Consider the following 17500-nt stretch of genomic DNA (forward strand, 5'->3'; position numbering starts at 1 on the left):
AAGAAAAAAAAAAAGAACAAAAAAGAAAAGAAAAGAAACGAACAGAATAGAAAAATAAATTTCTTCTCGTAGCTACGAAAATTTCATTAAACATCACATCCCCCTTTTTCCTCATTCCACGTACAATATCAAAATCCACGAATCGCATAATGATTGTAATTTACATATTTGATCATAAAAATTTTTTACCGAAGTGTTCTATGAAATTTCCTCTCTTTCGAAATTACTTCCGATATTATTTTCTTTTTTTTTTTTTTTTCTCTCTTTTTCTCGAACAATTAATTCGCAGTAAAATCAATAGATAATAATTTAAGTATGCGATTACGTGATCAAAATCGGAGATACCCTAAGTGATTTTTAAAAATCTATTAGATTCATTCTCTTTTCCGAGAAAACGTTTTTGGGTTAATTCTTTCTTTTTCTTTTGTTCTTTTTTCTTTCTTTTTTTTTTTTGGTTCAAATCGTAAAAAAGTTCCTAAGCTTGTGGTTTCGCAATCTGAAAAAAGAGGGAGGGGCGCGGGGGAGGAGTGGAAAAAAGAAGAGAAAAGAAAAACAAGAAAAAGAAAAGGAGAAGGAGAAAAAAGCTTGATCCAAAAATAGTTCGGAAAACGAGTAATTGATTTTTAAAATCGTTTAGTTGTACAGTTGATCTTCAATCTGCATTCGACATTCGTATCACTAAAGTAACTAATCATTTTTTATTTGGTTCTTCACACCTACGTTTAATCACTATATCTTCTCATGTAGATTTATAATCGTTAACTTTCGTAAATCGAAGCGAGTTATTTCACAGTAAATTTTCGTTCATTCATTCGTTCGTACAAAAGCAGTTACAGAATTTGTTCTGACGTATACCTCGGACGACAAACTCAGAAACTTACAAACTCGTTACGCTTTTGTACAATAGGTAGAGCACGACGTTGACTTCCTTGAGTGCCATTCAGATTTTTGGTCCCTAAAGAGAAAAAGAAGGAGGAAAAGAGAGTGAGAGAAATAGATAGATAGAGAGAGAGAGAGAGAGAGAGAGAGAGAGAGAGAGAGAGAGAGAGAGAGAGAGAGAGAGAGAATAGAATGCTTTCGGAAACTAAAACGTTCTACCTTTCTGGAATTGTATGTAACATTAGTTACATACAGAGTTACATACAGGAGTTACATACAGAGTCAAAAGTCAAGGATAAAGTATTTAATGAGCTTCCAAACAAAATGAAATTACGACTATTCGAAACCTATGTGTATGTATGTATGTACATATCAATGTATGTGTGTATGTATGAATTTATGTACGTACGTATGTATGTATGATGTGTATGTATGTGTGTGTTTATTACAATTATCTCAAAAGTATCCTCGTCGCATTCTGTCAGAACAGAAATTGGATGGACGAAAAGAGAGGTGGGAGATATACATTCGTCATCGTTAAATTTTGCCGGTTAAAAATTTGCGATGATCTCGAAACTCGGCGTAAATTCTCTCTCTCTCTCTCTCTCTCTCTCTCTCTCTCTCTGTCTCTCTCTTTCTCTCTCTATCTATCTACATATCTCTCTTTATCTCTCTCTCTGTCTATTTTTGTTCTATCTCACCAGATATACTCCTACAAAATTTAATTAATACATTCTAATACTTTACGCGATTAAGCCAAGTTAATTCGTTTCACGTTATACCTTTACGAGAGACTTTTAATAAAATGATAAAAAACAAAAAAATATGAGAAGTTTGAGAAAAAACGTTAATATTATCACTCCTTTTCTCTACGGGGAGAAGAAAAGAAAAAAAAGTAAAGATAAAAGGAAAAGGAAGGGCAAAAAAAGAAAATCTTGAGATTATACGAAGTGATATCCTCGAGAATTCTCACGAGCAATATTTTTTTCTCCCTTATTTTTTTTTTTTTTTACTTTTTTTTTTTTTCTTCATATTAAATAGCAGACTTTCTTTCGAATACGTTTTTCTTTTTTTTTTTTCTTTTTTCCTTTTTTTTTTTACAGAATCGTTATTTCTATTTATCTCTTCGCGTTTCACATTTTACCAAGATTGTATAATGTAAATGACTGTGCGATTAAGAGGGAAAAAGAAAAAAAAGAATTAAAGAAACGAAAAAGGAACTAATTAAAAGCTAAAGAGTAGTAATATTAGTAGTAGTAATAGTAGTAATAATAGTAGTAGTAGTAGTAGTAGTAGTAGTAATAGTAGCGTTTAATATAAAATTGAAAAGTGTTAAAAAGGATGAATATTAATTTACGGTTTTAGTACTCGACTAGGTCGTGTCTTGGGTAGGATGAAAAGCAAGCTTTCGCAAGTAAGAACTGAGTTAACCAGTTCTAAGAAAAAAAGAAAAGAAAAAAAAAAAAAGAAGAAAAAAGAAAAAAAAAGGAAAGAAAAATGAATAAATATGCGGAACGAACGTAGTTTATGATAATCGAATTAGAAAAAAAGAAAAGGAAAAAAAAATGTTAATAGACTCTTTCTTAGTAGGAGAGATGGTTCCTGGTTGTATGAATCTAATATAAAGAGGTATAACACGATATGTAGGATAATAATTCTATAGGGGTAGAGAAAACGCAGTCTCTCTCTCTCTCTCTCTCTCTCTCTCTCTCTCGGTTTTCTTAGAACGCTTCGATGAACGCTGCGTCCGGCGTTTTCTTGTCTTCCTAACGGAGTCTCCGGCGTGTATCGATCACGATATACTCGATCGTAAAAGTTGCTTTCCCTTACTCGCATAGAAGATCAAAAAGAACACGTTAAGTTCGATCTCGCGTGCCTTTACTTGGAAGGATATCTAACGCTCGTGCAATGCATTACAGATATCTAATAGGGAGGGGAGGGGAAGGGGGCCTCCCATCATCTATTTCTCTTACGCGAATTTCTATCGGTTCTCTTTTCGAAGTACTTATCTATCTTTCATTTATTTATTTATTTATTTATTTATTTATTTATTTTAGATTTTCTTCTTCTTCTTCTATTCTTTCTTCTTCCTGTTTTTTTTTTTTTTTTAATACTAAAAAACAAAAGAACAAAAAAAACGAATTTCGAGAATTCTCCGTAGATATAATATTCGTTTCGTTCGAGAGTACTACCTCTATCTATGCCATTATGGAATCGTAGGAACGTCGATAAATCACTCTTAAGCTAGACACAGTCAGATATCCGGTGAATTGTCGTCTGTCACTAAACTTGCAAATGGCTTCGATTGTAGAAGGACATTCAAGAGAGTTCGAGACTTTTAAACCGTAAAGTTGCACGGATGGCATTATCCTGCGGTCAATATAAGTGGGTAAGTAAGTAAGTACTTGCGTCTTCTATCTGATAATTCTACATCGGCTAAGGTAAAACTAATTAAAGAAACCCTCGTGAAATCATCGATCTACGAAACGATTGAGATAAAACGTTGAAGGTCCAACCGTCCTAGATTTCTATCTAAACGTTGAAAAATTCTCAACGTGAGTCTTCTTTGTCACAACAAAGTTGTAATTATTTCCGGCGTATCTCTGACACCTCGATTCTTTTTGTCTCTTTTTTTTTCTTTCTTTTTTTTTTTCTTTTTTTATTTTTACAACCTTCGCTCGGCGTGATTCATGCAAACGTTTTACAATCGTAGATCTCGCTGGGATCCATTATGAAAGAGTTGACTGCGAAATTAAAATAATTACATTTTAAACATATACATACGAAAAACATTAAAAATATGTACATATAAAAACAAGACACGCATGTGCAATAATTTCAAATATGAAAAAAAAAAGAAAAGAAAATAATAAAAAAAAAAAAAAAAAGAAAAATCCGCAACTCTTTTCAATGAACGACAGTGAAAAATGTATGTCTCAAGCAATAAAAACAAAATGTAGTAGTAATAGATTGTAAAAGAAGAAACGAGCGATAAGAATCGTTGATCTTGCCTCTGTTCGCGCGTCGAATCATCGTACGTGATCTTCGATCGATTTTCACTCGCGATCGATAAATATAGTTTATGTGATAATACGTAACACGATCGTAATACTCCTGTGAACGAGTAACACGTGCAAACACAAAAAAAAAGAGAAGAAGAGGAAAAGAGAAAGAGAAAGAGTGTAAGAAACAGAGAGATAGAGAATGAGAGAGTGAAAGATAGATAGAGATACAGAGAGAGAGAGAGAGAGAGAGAGAGAGAGAGAGAGAGAGAGAGAGAGAGAGAGAGAGAGAGAGAATGAGTGAGAAAGAGAGAGTGAGAGAGAAAGTGATAGAAAAAGAGATAGACAAACAAACGGACAGATAGATAGATAGAGATAAAGAGAGACACAGAGAGTAGAACAAATATAGAGAAAGTAAGGATCCACGAGGGCGTCGAACAATCCGGTACGTGACGGTACCGCGCTCGCCGACGAACTGCGCTCTCTCGTCGAGTACCTCGAGGCTCTAGGCACGCTAAGACCAATCTCGGTGATCCTCGGAAGCGTTCGGTAAGGTTCGGTTGTCCGGCCGGCGAATACGGCCGACATAGAACGATATTTACCGAGCGGGCTCTCTAACGCCCCGCCTCTGCCTTTCTCTGCCACTTGGCGCGGCGCACAGACGTAGCGCGTTCGACTGACAGCACCGGTGGGAATATTATCGCGTGGACAGAAGCCAAATTAAATAGATTGCCATCTTTATTGGTTACTGGACTATCGCCGCCCTCTCTATCTCTCTCACTCTGTCTCTCTTACCGATATCAATATTCTTATTTCTCATTATAATGTAAAATATTTTCTTCCTTGAAAATACATAAATCCTTTTAAGAATAGAAAAAGAAATGATCTACCGTAACACGCCCATATATAAGCGTGAGTCTAGATTCTTTATATATATATATATATATATTAAATTATATTTATAGTCCATATAGTACTAATTATATATATATATGTATATATATAACTTTGAAATTATTTAAACTCAAGAAGACTTATCGCGCCAAAGGAACTCCCATAACTTTTAAGTGGGGACTAAGAAAAACGGTAATCGGAGAAGTATTAGAGTGAATCAAGTCTAAGGGCCCGAGAGAACGAGTTGGGATCTACTAAGGAAGCTTGTTTGTCGTGGATCCGTTAATTATGCGCTCTTTACGTTGTCGCGCCTATTGGAGAAACTTTGAGAACAAGAGAGAAAGAGAGGGGGAGGGGGCAGGGGAGGGGAGGGCGAGTGAGACTGAGAAAGGGAGAGAGGAAGAGAGAAAGAAGTGAATGCGGGTGGAAGCTCAGACAAGGCTGAGAGGGCAAGAGTCGCCAAGTCCTCTCCAATTACTAGGCTTCCGGCTTTATAGAGTCGACTACCACCCCTCCCCCTCCCAACGCCATCATCGCCACTACCACCAACACTACTATCCCTCCTTATTGCCGTTCCCTCTCCTCCTACTTCTTCGTCTTCCTCCCACCGTCTTTTTTTCTCTTACTCTTCCTGGATCAATCCAGTACGGATGTAAACGACCATAGGACTACTTTGCGAATAGCACCGTTTGCGAATGAATGCGATCTTTCATCTTTCTTTCTTTCTTTCTTTCTTTCTTTCATTCTCTCTTTACTCCAATGAACCGAGAGTTTTCAATTTACCGTCTAAACTCTTTTACGTACACACACATATGTTCGTATTTCACTTCTCGTCCAATTGGAAATATATTTCATTGGGAAAGAAAAAGGGAGAGAGAGAGATCCCGATAGGGATCGATCGAAAGAGAAGGAAAATAAAAATAGAATAAAAAAAGAAATAGAAAAGTGGAAAAAGGAGAAAAAGAAAAAAAGACAATATCACTATCACGTTAGGTGTAGAGGATGGAAGATCTGGGGAGGGCAAAGGAGGGGGAGGGAGATGGTGGTGTCTATGATGAGACGTGCACGGCTACATTTCGAAATATCATGAATACTTTCCTTAAATTGTTCCCAACTTTCGTTTCGTTTTAATTAAACCTCGAACGAGGCGATGTCGATGTCGATGTCGATATTGAAGTCGATATCGAAGGATCTATCGTTAGGTTATTTCATAGAAAAACCGAGATCGTACTCGTTTATTCGAAAGTCTCTTACACACACACACACACACACATACATATATATATATATATACATATATACGTATTCATATTAAGCCGCATTTGCTGGTCCATTCCAAATACTAGAGAAAGAAAATCGGATGTAATTTATTATATCAGCGTGTTCCTCCAAAACCGCAACATACCAGAGGAATTATTTCTCTCTAATTCTACGTAGGATACATATACATTCATACATACATTCACACATACATACATACATACATACATACATACATACATACATACGTACGTGCGTACGTACATACATGACTCTTGCCTTCTACCTATATAATCTATGTATCATCAGATATTTTATCTTGGAGTGTTCTACACCAAAGGAAAACTAAATTCATTTGCGAAACACGTCCAGATAGGAGGACGAGTAAGAACGCGCGATATTCTATTCTTTTCGCAATAATTTTAAACTTCGACGAAAATAAGAAAATAGAAAAAGAAAAAACAAGAAAAAGAAGAGAAGGACAAAGAAAAAGAAAAAAAAAATAATAATAATAATAAGAAGAAGAAGAAGAAGAAAAACAATTCATGAATACGTCGAAACATTTCGAGCTTCATCCTTTGTTTATTTCATTATTTCCGGCTTTATTCTCTCGATCGTATTTAATTTTAGATTTAAATGAAAATCGATTGCATGCAAGACTGATATATATATATATATTATATAGATAAGGTAGTATGTATGGGGGTGAGAGAGGGAGGGAGGAGGGCGAATAATATTTTCTTTAAAAGTATTGGTAGATAAGTATTCACAAATACACGTTGACAGTCGATTAACGTGAGAATGTGGAATAATCAAGTAAGAAGGAATTATCGTGTTTTCCTTCCCCTCTCCCCCCAACAATCCCCACTCACGCTCTCTCGTTCTCTTTCTCTTTCTGTCACTGCGCTAAATACCTCGCTTGGCAATGCTATAATTTGGTTTAGAAAGCAGAGCTTCCCTCGACAGTCCTACAAAGAGAACGAACTCGCAGGAACGTTTAGAAATGCATTCTGAAAATGAACTCCCTCTCTCTCTCTCTCTCTCTCTCTCTCTCTCTCTTCCTCTCTGTCTTTCTCTTTCACAAACGCGATACACTTCACCGAATATAGACATATTCCGCTACGAATTCGATGCATTTGATTGTTTATTTTTGGAATAATATGAAAATCAGGAACCCGAAGCCAATTTTGTTATAATTTTTTTGTGCTTTTATTGGATTAGCACAGGTGTATACAAAATACATATATATATATATATATATATATATATATATATATATATATATATTTATATACGTATACCTTGGTACCAATCTATCTATCGTATGATAATAACGATCGTTGATAATTATGTAATCCGATGCTCCGTTAGCCATGTAACAAGGTTCGATACACCATTGAGGTCAACGTCGAATGTTCTCACGAGATAAGGAACAATGCGTTTATCGTTATTTACACTGTATAATCGAAGGGAAAGCTCTGTTGTATCGCTTTTCAACGAAGTACAATCGACTGACCTTCTTAGCTCTCTCTCGTCTAGCACCTATCGAATATATAACATATATACATACATAGGTATATATCATATATATATATATATATATATATATGTATGTACATATATATGTATATATGTATGTATGTACCGTTAAGTCTCCGCATCAGGGAATTTCTAACGAGGTACGATTTCGAAGTAATAATCCCGAAACTGACGAAGAAGTGAACTAAAGCGAACATCCTATCTCTCTCTCTCTCTTTCTCCCTCTCTCTCTCTCTCTCTCTCTCTCTCTCTCTCTCTCTCTCTCTCTTAAAGATCTCAAAGAGAACGTACAAATCTCTAGGGTCGTACTAACTTAGCCACTAGGTACTACTAGGTACCACCTAGTACCTAGTTAAATTATCTACTTACAGATCAAACCAAATCTCTATCTATGTAACTCATGCATCCTAATTATTGTAATTACATAATTTTTTAAGTCTCGATATAACGAGAAATAAATTCTCCGTGATAGGAGAAAAGGGAAAACTCGTGATTCAATTTATTTGCTTTTTCGTTGTTTTTTTTTTTTTTCCTTATTTTTTTTCTTCTTTTTTCTTTCTTTTTCTTTCTTTCTTTTTTCTTTTTTCTCACGATGAGCATTATACCCTCGAGTATTCTTTACTACGACAGTCCGTGGTACCTTTATTTTTCGAAACAAGAAACCCCATTCATGCCAGACGGATATGTCCTTTACCAGTTTAAGGCGCTAGCGAGCGCCTGGAGACGAGTAGGTACTACGTTTTCTTCGAATCTTCGAGTTACAGCTTCTTCTTCTTCTTCTTATTCGTCGTCGTCGTCGTTCAAGCTAAGCCATGTGCTTTATCAAGAGAAAAAGCATCACGAATTCGAAGCTTAAATTTTTTCATTCCTTTTTTGTTTTTATTTATCTTTTACGTATTTTTTTCTACGTATTTTCTTTGGCATCCCACACACACACAAAAATGCGTGCTCCTACACCAAAGATAAAGATAAAAAAAAAGTATTATATATATATATATATGACTTCCATTTTTATCTAAAAATAAATAAGAGATAACCTCACGAATATAATTTTAATATTATTCATTCCCAAGAGATAAGTGAATAATAATAATAATAATAATGCATCGGAAGATCAAAGAGACTCGCATCGTCTCGTTCATTCCACGGTGTTGCTTCGAGGAATATATATATATATATATATATATATATATATATATATATATATACTTCTCACGTATGTATATCTAAGTCGAATTAGAATAACTAAGTAATTTTCCCGTTCTCAATAAACCCGAGAATCCTCATTGCTCAGAGGATATTCTATTTCAAAGAATAAATAATTAAACTATTAGCATTATTCTGGTGGTGAATGGAGAATGGTGAATGCACCATTGAGGATATATTAGATCCTAAAAGCGAATTAGAAATCTTGATTAGAATTATAATTAACATCGTTAATCATTCGTTCGTTTAAAGAACGTAAGATGTTAAAAGGTAGAAATTAAACAAGATAACGATATACATACATACGTTATGGGACGATCGATAAATCCTTTTAAGATACGACGGATTTATTTTAAATTACATTTGGAATTCGTTTATCTTTTTTCCTTCTCTTTTTCCCTTATTTTCTTCCTTCTGTATTTTTTTTTCTTTTTTTTTCTTTTTCTTTTTTTTTTTCTTTCTTTCCTTCGAAAAACTATACTGAGATAGCGTGATTAGGTATTATTACCTGAACGCAACATAATTCTTTTTCTCTCTCCCTCTCCCTCTCTAACGCTATATATCGGTCTTTCTCTACACCATCGTCGCCATCGTAACCGGCACTGACTTTACTCATAATTCACCGTGTATTGAACAAGGGCTTCGGGGGTTACCATAGAGACGCGACAATAGCAACAATAACGACAACGCGCAATCAGACGCACGAAAGCCTGAAACTGTAGGATAGCGTTGCACCGACGCTTGCTTGATTCATCGTGCAAACTTGTACCGTGTAGAACCTTTTGGCCCTTCTAGCATAGATCTCTCCACAAACTTTTTCTCTCTCTTTCTCCCTCTTTCTTTCTTTCTCTCTCTCTCTCTCTCTCATTTCTCTGTCACAAACAAAATTCCACGAACGATATAGGGAAAAATATATATATAATAGAATTGTATTTATAAAATATGATAACGGTTAAATACTAAAAATACAACTCTCGCGTAATAACAATTGAAATTTCTCTATTTATATATCTTCCATTTGGAAACGTTATACATACGTCTATATATATATATATATATATATATATATATATATATATATATATATATATATATATGTATGTATGTATGTATGTATATCCTTTCTCGAAAATATGGTAATATCCAGTGGAATAGTGACTACTTCGCGAATACTCTAATTGGACCAATTACCAAACTCAACTTCACCGACTATCGAAGTATGTTGCGACAGGGACAAGGGTATTTCGTGACAAGCTCTGGTATTACCTTCCAGGAAACAGGATGATTATGCAATGGAGAACTACCATTCAATCGTACATTTCCTTCTATTTATAATAGACTATGATTTGTAGATTCTGGGACGACAAGTAAATAAGTATTACATCCTCCTTGGATGGATCCGATGTATGCCTGTATGTATGTATAAATTAATTCCTAGATATATGTTTATAAATCCAGAAAGAAAGAAATAGATACAAAGAGAGAGAGAGAGAGAGAGAGAGAGAGAGAGAAAAGAAAAAAAAGAACAAAAGAAAAAAACCGACAACGACAAAAACAAGATCTAAATCGTAGATCGAAAGAATAATACGAACTATAATAAGAAACAATAAAAAGAATGTAAATAAATAAATAAGTAAATACATATAAGATCTCTAGTACTATGTGAATCATCGTAAGGTCTTTATCAAAACTACTCGATATAAATAATATTATTAGTTGTAATAAATATATCCCATTAATATAAGAATGATTCTCATTCCAATGAAATCCAATGAAATAATTCGATCGAAGAAAATAATTCTAATATATCGAATATCGATTACAATCGATACATATATATTCAATCGATCGATTCATCTCCGAACGAAAATTCATTTCTATTGATTTTGAAATTGGGGCGTACATTTATTTATTTTTATTTTTATTTTTTTTTCTTATTTTTTTTTTTTTTTTTTTTTTTTTTTTTTATATACAAATAAAATAAAATTTATTTTAAATAAAAAATATAAATTCTGTTAATTTGTGATAAGAATAAATTTTAACTATATTTTTTCATACGATGGACATGGCCCACTTTCAAAATCAATAGCTATATATATATATATATATATTTGTATTTACTATTCTATCATCGAGTACTCATAACGTGTAGTATAACGCGAATAGTAGGATAGAATACGACGACAGCTGGAGAGCCGAATATCGAGAGAAGACCGGAAGCGAGAGATAGGTGATCGTTACTCCATAGTTAGCCACGTACATAAATTTTCCATGGGCACGGCCCACGAATGCCACACGTTCCACCTACCAAGCTGGCCCCCTTCTCTCTCTCTCTCTCTCTCTCTGTGTGTACGTATACACGTATGTGTATGCCCTTTCGATCGATATTGACACATTGGCCATTGGGACGGGTCAGCATTCCCTTACAGTCCATTAAATCGCCATTAACTACGCATTCGAGCGACTGGAAAAAGTGATTTTCTCTCTCTCTCTCTCTCTCTCTCTCTCTCTCTCTCTCTCTCTCTCTCTCTCTCTCTCTCTCTTTCTCTCTGTGTGTAATACCACTATCTTTCTCCTTTCTCTACCCATCCCCCATCGACTCATCACCATTAAACGTATGCAACATACATACACATACACATACATATGTTCTGTCTTCATCTATTCACTCGATTATCTATAAATTCGATGTTCACCAATGAGACGCACTACGATTCATTTCTCTTCCTCTCTCTCTCTCTCTCTCGCTCGCTTCTTCCACTCTCCTCCTCTCTCTTTCTTTTTCTTTCCTTCTTTTTCATTCTTTATCACCGTCTTCCTTTCCCTTCCCGATAGCTAAATTGATTATAAAACCACGCTCTAGGTATAATATGACTATCGCGAAAACGAAAGAGATTAATTGCATCGAACGTAATCGAATATTCGAAAGGAGTGGTGATATTGATATATATATATATATATATATATATATATATATATATATATATATCAGGTTTATAGGTAACGCTCGGTAGATAGCGCACGTGGGAAGGATGTAAATGATATATTACTAATTGTGAACGCCATAAGAGAGACGTGCGATCGCGATGATGACGACGAGACAACGAACGTTGATTTATCGTCTCCTCGATGTTACTTTCTGTTACGAAAAAGGGGATTCGATTCTTTCTTCGTGTATTTGAAAAAAAAAAAAAAAAAAAAAAAAAACAGACAAACAAGAAGAAAAGAAGACGAACAAAGAGGAAGAGGAAGAAAAAGAGAGACCAGAGAAGTAATAAGGGATAAAAGGAAAAACATAAAGGAAAAAAGATATTGTTGAACATTGTATATTCAAAAAAAAAAAAATAAAATAAAATAAAATAAAATAAAATAAAAAAGAAAGAAATGCAGAAGAAGAAGAAAGAGTAAAGAAATAATAGGAATAGAAAGAAATAAAGAAAAATTTTTTTTATAGTATCGTAAAATGTATACACAATAACAAAGGTTGAAACATACGTCATACATAAATAACTATTTTTCGTATGCAAGAAAGAAAGAGATAAGAGAGAGAGAGAGAGAGAGAGACAAGAAAGCTTGGCAGGACATTCTCTCTAGCGAATGGTAGAAACGAAAATTTCATATACATCCGCTCTCTGCTTGCTAACTTCGTAATGCAATCTCCTGCCGAGCGTACCAAGAATGTAATGCATTTAAATTCACCCTGGAAAATTGTATGGCCGAGTAAACCCTTGATATAATAATGCATCTCTCGCGCTCGCGTCTCCTGCTGTTATCAGTCACCGCGAGAGAAGCTGTTTTTCGTTGGCTTTTGATAAACAAGGACAACCCTTTTGTCAAGGTCGATCACCGAAACAGTCGTCTATGTCATCTTATTTTCTTGATCAATCAATAATGAAGATTTAATTGCGATCAATTTATATAACATTTAGAAGATTAATCAATTGGTAAAATTTATCACCGTTGAAAAATATTTCGATAAATTCATTTCGATCCATTTCGAAATATGTATAATATTTACGTACGAAGATAGAAAAGATTTGTCTATTTTAATCTTTCAAACTTATAAAAACTATTCTCTCGGATGGCAGTTTCGTTTTAAAAATTTTTCCACAACGAATGATTTTATTTCTACATTTTAAAATATTAAATCCCAACGACAACATGAAATATTCCTTTTCAATCCTTTTTTTTATTCTTTCACAGATAAGAGATAATATCGAACATATTGGATATTGATCCACGATACGCCTTCAAAAGATATAGAGATTACTTAGATTCATTCGTTAATAAATTACAATGATTAAATTAGAAGATAGATGATATATTTGCGTGCGAAATTTTTTTCAACTTAGAAATAGTATCCTTTCGAAAATGAGACAAGATCTTCTTCTTCATCGTAGATAATTTTGTCGGTTCAAGGAAAAAAGAGTCATTCATGACGATTGACGAAGAGACAAAAGAAAAAAGAAAAAAAAAAAAAGAAACAAAGTCGTAAAAAGTCGTCCACCTTGTAGAATTCCTTACCCTATTCTCTCCCTGTCTCCTGCCCCCTGCCCCATTGAGAAGCAAGCTTATTGTCAATGGCACTTTGCGTCTGGATAATGTCAGAAAGGAACGTGGCCCTCTTCCTTTCTTCTTGAAGGAGGACATACAGAGGACTACCGACGTCGTCGTCGGATTTAGGAAACAGGTACCTAAGTACTAACCCACAAGGGCACACGGTTTGTACTTTTTTTCGCTTCTATCGCTTTCACATTTTTTTTTTTTCCCACGGCCATAAAAACTCAAGATCGGATCCCTAACTTAAAAGTACTTACCACTTTTTCAGGCAACACGATGTCGCTTTTATGTACCTTTAAGAGCCGACAAACGATTCTGTTTTCATGGAATTTTTTCGACGATTTTTCTTTCCGATACAAATATTTACCAAATATCTAATATTATTTTAATGAAAGATTATTCTTTCTCTCTCTCTCTCTCTCTCTCTTTTCTTTTCACTTTTTTTTTCATTTATGAGATAATAATACTAAAAAGTATTTCGAGTTATACCGTTTATTATATATTATCATTTCGAATAATTACGGAGTAATTTTTTTTCTTTTTCTTTTTTTTAATTTAAAAAATAATATTTCCAATGTATTTCGAAATACACCAATTTATTATTATTTCGCAATCATTTTGAAATAATTCTTTTCCTTTCTTCTTCTTATCTTCTTCTTTTTTTTTTTCTTTTCTCATCGATTATTGAAAAAGCTCGATTCCTTTTTTTCTATTTTTTTTTTCTTCCACTTGTTATTCTCCTTTTTTTTTTTTTTTGTTTTTTTAGATTATCAATATAGAGTATAGTTGTACCGATCGACACACATCGATATAATCCGTGTCGGATTGCTCGTATCGTACGAATAATCAGAGCAAACGTTCATTTGAAATAAAGCACACATGGACGATCGCATATTGAAAAAAAAAGAACAATAAAAGACAGAGAGAGAGAGAGCGAAAAATAGAGAAAGAGAAGAGAAGAGAGTAGTTATCGATATGTAGTAACGATGTATAGTTTACTGTATACATATGCAACAGAGGATGCATTTATTTGGAAGTCTCTTTCGGTAAACATATAGACAGTTTGCAAACCGGACGATACATAGTAAGATACACAAGTAACGATAACGCTTTTACTATCACTACTACTAATACTATTATTATTACTACTACTACTACTATTATTATTGTCACTATTACTACTGCTGTTACTATTACTCCTCATACAAATAGAAAACTTGTTCTTCTTTACACATTCCTTCTGTTTATCGTGCTTTCTCTCTAACACGCATTCCTGTTAATGCATCCTGGGGATTTCTGGTAAACACAAGGGTAACTGATTTAACGACACTTTTCGATTAAGCATACGTTTTCACGTTCGTTTAAATTATTTCGTTTTATTTCTTTTTTTTTTTTTTCTTTTTTTTATTTTTATTTTCACGTAAGACGCATTGAAAATCTTTATTGAAAAAAGAAACGAAAAGAAAAAGAAAAAGAAAAAAAAAATAAAGAAGAGAATTACAAAGGATTTTTTTCTCTTCTTCTCCTTCTTCTTTTTTTTATGGTTATTAAGATCAATCTTTTATTATTATTATTATTGTTATTAATTAATTAATTTATTTTTCTTCTTTCTCTCTCTCTCTCTCTCTTTCTCTATTTGAGAACGAGAGAGAGAGAGAGAGAGAGAGAGAGAGAGAGAGAGAGAGAGAGAGACAGAGAGTAAGAAGTAAAAAAAGAAAATGTCGGATAAAAACAGAAATGGTTTTTCCAAGCGTCGCGTAAATTTCAACGGGCGTACTCTCGCCATTAAAGCGGCGAAGTCTCGTATAATTATTCATCTTAAGAGAGCGTATGCATAAATAAATATTCGTGCAATCCCATAATGTTATGCAAAATACGCTTAGGCAAAGGGAAAGAGAGGCCCTTTTCTACCTTCCTTTGAGATATATGTGCATGCGGTCATTTTATATGCCATCTACTTTACTAGAAAATATCCTCTCTTTCACTCTCTAACGCAATTTCTCTCTCTCTCTCTCTCTCTCTCTTTCTCTTTCATATACACGGATTAAAAGACTTTGGATTTCACTCGTACGATTACAACGCGACATACGTATATTTAAATATACGTTAGCTTTAAATATGAATATAACCTCGTTTTGAATAATTAATAAAATTTTCCCCCGCGTTAATTATTTTAAGTGCTTTCAAATGGTCCAAGTAATTTTATCCCTCTATCCTTTTTCTTTTCTTTATTTTTTTCCTTTTCTTGGTTTTTTTTTTCTTTTTTGTTCTTCTTCTTCTTCACGTTTGTCTACGACAACGAGAAAAGGAGAGATAAAACTGACTGAAGGGATAAAACGATTAAAAAACATAAAGATAAAGGAATTTCTCTCCGTGTAAAGATATCTGTTTATTAACCGTGAGAAGGAAGAAAAAAGAAGGAAGAAAAAGGAAGGAATTAAAAAGAAGAAAAAAGAAAGACAAAAGTTGGTCGTAGACTATATTAATTAAAAAAAAAAAAAAAAAAAAAAAAAAAAAAAAAAATTCGATCAAAATGTTAATGACGTGATTCACATCGTCACTCGGTTGAATAATTTCGATCGAACAATCGGATAATTCTATTCGCAGACGTGGCATTCCGATCCTTTTCTCTCTCTCTCTCTCTCTCTCTCTCTCTCTCTCTCTAGAAGCATGTGCCTCCTCCCTTTCACAATCTGTGCCAGGCCAACGAGAAACTTTTAAATACATATATACATACATACTCTTTGTATAGTGCGTATTACCGGACACGGTTGGTTGACCGTGCGTTGGCATACTTACGCTGTTTCAACTAAAACTCACGCACGCTTTTCTGTTCGACGTACATTAACCAACCAGAATAATAACAACAACGACAACAACGACAACAATAACAATACAAACAATAAAAGCAAGAACAATCGATCAAACTTAAAGTCATTCGCTTTTCTAACGTCGCTTCGTTCATTTCGATTGACGTATATAAAAATCGAGAAAAAAAAAAATATTTTCAATCGTTTCGTTTTATTTGAAAACTTTAAAATATTACGTATTACGTAAGATCAAATCTTTCTTCTCTTTTCTTTTCTCTTTTATATTCTTTTTTTTTTTCCCCTCTCTATCTTACCTGCTAATAATTCGATAAAAATCAATGAATATTATTAATTTTTCATGTTTCAATGACTCGATAAAAAATAGTCGTAAGAAGAGAATACGAGAGAGAAAGAAAGAGAGAAAGTATGAGAGAAAAAGAGAGAGAGAGAGAAGGAGAAGACTTTAATATCAACGAAAACGTCGACCGTGACATTTAAAAGCACCGGGACACGAATTACCATCGAGATTGCCAGCGGAATTTTGCGCGGGGATGCAATTTTTTTCGTAATCGCATTACGAATCTTTTCGCATAGATATTATTTTTCATCTCTTGCGACGGATAAAGCGGGAGATGGCCGCGTATAACGGGCTAATAACGAGAAATCGTAAACGAAAGGGAGAATGGAAGAGAGAAAGAGAGAGAGAGAGAGAGAGAGAAATTTCCTCGAGAAAATGATAATTTTTCTTCTCTTTCTCTCATTATTTCTATTTTTTTTTTCTTTAGCATCGTCTCTCTCCAATTTCAAAGCTGCGATTTAATCGAACGCTATTTCGTTTAATATTTATTCGAGCGTATCGATGTTGTTTTCGTATTAATATTACTTCCGTCGATAATAATAATAATAATCATAATAATAATAATAATAATAATAATAATAATAATAATAATAATAATAATAATAATAATAATAATGATAATAATAAACAAATAAATAAATAAACAAATAATAATAATAATAATAATAATAATAACGATAATAATGGTAATAATATTATTCTGAATTATTTTATAAGTATGTGTGTATGTGCGTATATGTCACTTACCGTACACATTACCGTACACTTTAGGTACACATGAAATAACATTTTTAATTTACACGGGATCGAATTAACAGGATGAATAATTAAAATTATTCACATAGTTATGGTTAATCGTTTGAAATTATCGTTGTTTGGATTAGAAATGGTAAACGGAAGGAGTATATTGATGTGTCAGTGAAATATCATTAAAGAAAGATCCGCCATCGCTGTTACGACGAACCGCACAGAGCGAACCCTTTTATAGGCTC

At 33.6% G+C, this 17500-nt stretch overlaps 1 protein-coding gene across 4 annotated transcripts in view; it reads right to left on the minus strand.

Annotated features, from left to right (window-relative positions):
- LOC124422691 (putative uncharacterized protein DDB_G0271606) overlaps positions 1-17500 on the minus strand; it is a 105729-nt gene that overhangs the window by 50041 nt on the left and 38188 nt on the right. Inside the window, exons 1-2 of one of the 4 annotated variants that reach the window (XM_046959505.1) lie at positions 4241-4350; positions 3891-3993 (exon numbers count right to left, since the gene is read on the minus strand). The exons of the other annotated variants lie outside the window; for them this stretch is intronic. The gene's annotated coding sequence lies outside the window, so the exon portion shown is untranslated. Of the gene's footprint in view, positions 1-3890; positions 3994-4240; positions 4351-17500 lie in introns of those variants that run through there. 4 annotated transcript variants of the gene reach the window in all.

This window comes from Vespa crabro, chromosome 3, assembly GCF_910589235.1.
Source record: "Vespa crabro chromosome 3, iyVesCrab1.2, whole genome shotgun sequence".
Classification (NCBI taxonomy): Eukaryota; Metazoa; Arthropoda; class Insecta; order Hymenoptera; family Vespidae; genus Vespa; species Vespa crabro.